This window comes from Equus quagga, unplaced genomic scaffold (genome assembly GCF_021613505.1).
Source record: "Equus quagga isolate Etosha38 unplaced genomic scaffold, UCLA_HA_Equagga_1.0 200893_RagTag, whole genome shotgun sequence".
NCBI lineage: Eukaryota > Metazoa > Chordata > Mammalia > Perissodactyla > Equidae > Equus > Equus quagga.
Window position 1 is genome coordinate 10,322 of NW_025798465.1, and position 4,993 is coordinate 15,314.

Genomic DNA, 4,993 nt, shown 5'->3' on the forward strand with positions numbered 1-4,993 from the left:
GTATATGTGCAACACGCTGGGTTAAGACCTTTACGTAGATTATCTAATTTAATTCTCACAATAACACTGTAAACACCTATTATGCTTGTCTTTGTCTTTATCTTAAAGAAAGGCAGCAGGGGCTTATAGAGGTTTGGTCATTTACTCAAGGTCATGCCATGAGTAAGCATGGGAAATAAGATAAGCTCAGGCTGATCTGTCTCCAGAGCCAGGTCTTACCCTCTCTGCCACAGTGTAGCAGCCATACTGCTGATGTCATAAAGGGTGATGAGAAGCAATGAAAGCCAGGCCTAGATGCACAGACTGCTAAACATAGCTAAGCATGAAGTTATTTGTCTTAAGTTGCATTTTGTGTTACATTTCTACTACTCAATATATCAACATGAATTGCTATTTAAACATCTGGATGATGGATCAAAAATAACTGTTTCTGAATTTTGGTTTAGGTACTTCAAAGCTAGATCACTTTGATTATAAATTAACCACACCAGGAGACACAATTTCCTCATTTCTAAAAGAGGGAGAATAATCATTCATGCCATATATAGTTCACATAGTTGTTTTATAATCAAATTATGCAATTCAAGTAAAAAGACTAAGTAAACTATAAAAGTCTTTGAAGGTGAAGGAATGGATAAGATGGAATAAGATAACATATGATAAAAAATAAACATGTTTGTTCCACTTACAGAAATAAAGTCATTTTTATTTCCTGCTTTACTGCTTATAGTCGATCTGCAATTTCTTACTGTGTGAAGAGCTTTCTCACGGCGTTTTTTACCTCTTCATTTCTCAGGGTATAAATGAGTGGATTCAACATAGGTGTCTGAGTACCATAAAATACTGCCATGTTGGCTATAATTAACAAGACAGGAAAAAATAAGTGTTGGAGAGGCTGTGGAGAGAAGGGAACCCTCATAAACTGCTGGTAGGAGTGCGAACTGGTGCAGCTGCTGTGGGAAACAGTATGGAGAGTCCTCAAAAAATTAAGAATAAATCTACCATATGATCCAGCTATTCCATGGCTGGGTATTCTTCCAAAGAGCATGAAAACATGAATGCATACAGCTACATGCACCTCCTTCTTCACTGCAGCATTATTCACAATAGCCAAGACTTTGAAGCAACCTAGGTGCCCATCAAGGGATGAATGGATATAGAAGATGTGGTATTTATACACAATGGAATACTACTCAGCCATATGAAATGATGAAATCCAGCCATGTGTGAAAACATGGATGGACCTCGAGGGTATTATGCTAAGTGAAATAAGTCAGAGGGAGAAAGCCAAATACCATATGAAATCACTCATAAGCAGAAGATAAAAACAATGATAAACAAACACACAGAAACAGAGATTGGATTGGTGGTTACCAGAGGGGAAAAGTGGAGGGAGGAGGGCAAATGGGGTGATTAAGCACATATGTGTGGTGATGGATGGTAATTAGCCTTTGGATGGTGAACCTGATGTAATCTACACAGAAATAAAAATATAACAATGTATACCGGAAATTTATATAAAGTTATAAATCAACATTACTGCAATAAAAAAAGAAAAAGAAATTTTTGAAAAAAGATTTAAAAATACAGAGACATCAGCAACAGATCACAGTGAGCTGTTCCCTTCGTCTCTCCCTTTTATGAACTACAACTTAATGGACACTCACTGACCAATGGAGGAAGCCCACACAGTACAACAGGATGCCTGAGAGACACACACAGCTATACATCTGAGGGTGGATGGACTGGCCCCCAAGGAAGTGGCAAAAATATGTGAGCACACCCTGCTCTCCGTGGTAGCCCTGTGCGTGCACACAAACGCTTTCCAACATGGTGCAAGCACCTGGAAAGTGGGAACACACAGCAGGGTGACCATAAGAGGAGGAGGCAGTAACCCTTAAACCATGGTCGCTCTCCTAGTGGAGAGAGGGAGCCCACCACACCCCTGTGCCATAAAGGGGCATCAAGGGTCCCATCAAGGAAGCCACGCCAACCAAGCTCAGCAGCCCTGTGGACTGTGGATCATATACAGGGACCTTAGCAGATTTCCACCCTGGGGCAAACACTTCTCAGACACGCACAGTGCTCACAGTGCAGCTGTGCTCCCAAAGAGGGTACAGGTTGGGGAGGCAGCAGGAATAGGTGTGGCAGTTTTTTTTCCTAAAGATTTTATTTTTCGTTTTTCACCTCAAAGCCCCCTGATACATAGTTGTATATTTTTAGTTGTGGGTCCTTCTAGTTGTGGCATGTGGGATGCTGCCTCAGCATGACTTGATGAGTGGTACCATGTCTGTGCCCAGGATCTGGACCAGTGAAACCCTGGGCCGCTGAAGCGGAGCACGTGAACTTAACCACTCAGCCCCAGGCTGGTCTCAGGCACAGCAGTTTTGAACTCACAAGCGCTGACTTTCCTGGCAGGGAGGGGGAGCCCACCATGCCCCAGGGCCGTCAAGGAGCAGCCATAGCTCAGGTCTCAGCGAGGAAGCCCCACCAACCAAGCACAGAGACCCCACAGACTGCAGATCGTAAACAGGGAACTCAGTAGATTTCTGTGCTGGGGCAAACACTTCCCAGGCTCGCACATATGCTCACGGTGCAGCTGTGCTCCCAAAGACAGAACATGTCCTGGACAGCTGCAGGAATTGATGCAGTAGCTTTGAGCCCACTGGTGATCACTTTCTGGTGGGTAGGGGGAGCTCAGAGCACCCCTGTGGCACCAGAGAGAGGCCCTAGCCTAGGGAGGAAGCCCCGCCCGCCAAGGACAGTCCACACAAGTCCCTGAACACATCCCAGGCTGGGGCAAGCACCCATAATACCCCCACAGCTTCCAGCAGACCAGGTGGGGCCAGAAACACTGTTCCTGCTCCCCGCCCCCCCCACCGGTGGGGAATACCACAAATGCTCAACAAAAGATTAGTTCATCAAACAAAGAGAAACTGCAGCAACAATTCAGACCAGAAGGAAAATGGCAATTCTCCAGAAACCAACACTGAAGACACAGAAATATACAAGCTAAATGACAAAGAATTCAAAATATCCATCATAAGGAAACTCACTGACTTACAAGGAAACACAGAGAGACATCCAACAGTATGGAGATTCCTGAACAAACTAAAACTACAAATACTGTATGACCCAGCTATCCCACTACTGGGTGTCTACCCAAACAATTTGAAATCAACAATCCAAAGTAACATATATACCCCTATGTTCATTGCAGCACTATTCACAATAGCCAAGACATGGAAACAATCCAAGTGTCCATTGAGCAATGATTGGATAAAGAAGATGTGGTATATATATATAGTGAAATACTACTCAGCCAGAAAAAATACAAATTCATTCCATATGCAACAACATGGATGGACCTGGAGGGAATTATGCTAAGCGAAATAAGCCAGGCTGAGAAACACAAGCACCATGTGATTTCACTTATATGTGGAATATAAACAAACACAGGGACAAAGAAAATAGTTCAGTGGTTACCAGGGGAAGGGGTTTGGAGGTGGGCACAGGGAGTGAAGGGGAGCACTTATGTGGCGACAGACAAGAAATAATGTACAACTGAAATTTCACAATGATGTAAACTATTATGAATCTCAATTTAAAAAATAAAAATAAAAGTAAAATAAATAAAATTAAATTAAAAATAAATAAATAAAATAAGCAGAGCTGGTGATACACTTGAGTGAGGTATCTACGACTATCTTGAACCAGTAAAACTATCCAACTAATCCACAGATTTGTAGGCAATAATAAATGCTTATTATATTAAAAAAATACTGCCATATTTTTGTCTATGGATAAAGTAGACATTAGGTGTATGTAATCAAATATACAGGGCACAAAGAACAAGGCAACAACAGTGAAGCAGGCCCCACAGGTGGAGAGGGATTTGCAGCTCCCTTCTGCACTGTGGGGCCTCAAGGAGCACAGGATGACAATGTAGGAGGCAGCCAGCATGAGGAAGTTCAACAGGCAGATGACACCACTGTTGGCAACAAACAGCAAACTGATGACATGTGTGTTGGTGCAGGCGAATTCCAGCAAGGGATACAAGTCACAGACAGTGATTGATCACATTGACCCACAGAATGGCAATTGAAGGACCAAGAGGAGCTGAACCAAAGAACGCAGGAAGCCCCCCAGCCAAGCCACCCCCACCAGCAGGGCAAAGAGATGCCTGGTCATGCTGATAGTGTAGTGCAGGGGCTTGCACGTGGCTATATAGCAGTCATAGGCCATCGCTGTGAGCAGAATGATCTCAACACCTGCCAAAACATGAGCTCCAAAGAACTGAGCCATGCAGCCCCCATAAGAGATGGCTCTCCCCTCATACAAGAAGTCAGCAATGATTTGGGGGGTCAAAGAGGAAGAATAACAGGTGTTAACAAAGGACAAGTTGTCCAGGAAAAAAATACCTGGCAGAATCCAGGATGGGACTGGAGGTGACGGTCACCACAATGAGCATGTTTCCACAAACTGTGACCGCAGAGATGATCAAAAAGACCACAAAGAGAATTCTCGGTACCTCTGGGTTCTATGAGAGTCTCAGCATGAAAAATTCTGTGACATTGTGTGGTATTTCTATAGAGGCCGAAAACACTGATAAGGCAGGTACAGTATTGCCTGTAAAGTCAAGAGAGAAACATAATCATAACAGAACTAATTCCGGGGGTAAAATGTTGCAAGATTTCCTTTAGTTACACCCACTTCCCTCTGTCCCTCTTAACCCTTTCTGTTCCAAAATTCTTGTATCAATTCATTCTGTTAACCACAAAATGTGAGCATACGTCTATCTGTTAACTTCAGCATCACTGGGCACTAGACACGTAAGTTATTACACAAAAATAACTTAATTATCTAAATTTTAATTTCTGTTGTTGCTACTGAAATTGAACATTAAGCAGACATCGATTTTCTAACCCAATTGGAGCACATCTCTGAAAAATTTCAGCATGGTGCCACATAGATACAATGATACTTGAGAAAA

At 42.9% G+C, this 4,993-nt stretch overlaps 1 pseudogene; it reads right to left on the reverse strand.

Annotated features, from left to right (window-relative positions):
* Positions 1–745: 745 nt before the first annotated feature.
* On the reverse strand, positions 746–4,629 carry LOC124233384 (olfactory receptor 4C3-like; annotated as a pseudogene).
* Positions 4,630–4,993: the final 364 nt, after the last annotated feature.